The following is a 279-nucleotide window of genomic DNA, read 5'->3' as shown; positions in this document are numbered from 1 at the left end:
ACTACATATCTATGACGATAACTTCTGGTCCCTAGACTTGATTCTTGAACTTCCTTTTTTATGATCTGTGGGCTCTTCTCTATTGATTATTAGCCTTTATCTGTGTGTAAGGTAGAGAAGAATGCACAGTAAATTAAATCATGTAAATTATTTTTCTGTAGGATTTATTGTATTCTGAAGTGACTCCATTTTTATTCATGCTAATAAACAAATCTAGACTTGATTCTTTTTTTTTTTTTTTTTTTTTGAGAGGGTTTTTCGAAATGGCTGTTCCTCGTA

General features: G+C 30.8%; 1 protein-coding gene across 1 annotated transcript in view; it reads left to right on the top strand.

Moving 5' to 3' along the window:
* DYNC1I2 (dynein cytoplasmic 1 intermediate chain 2) overlaps positions 1-279 on the top strand; it is a gene marked incomplete in the record, with an annotated part of 69,893 nt that overhangs the window by 34,323 nt on the left and 35,291 nt on the right.

Source organism: Tupaia chinensis, unplaced genomic scaffold (assembly GCF_000334495.1).
Source record: "Tupaia chinensis unplaced genomic scaffold, TupChi_1.0 Scaffold000056_1, whole genome shotgun sequence".
Taxonomy (NCBI): domain Eukaryota; kingdom Metazoa; phylum Chordata; class Mammalia; order Scandentia; family Tupaiidae; genus Tupaia; species Tupaia belangeri.
This window is presented reverse-complemented; position numbering and strand designations above follow the sequence as displayed.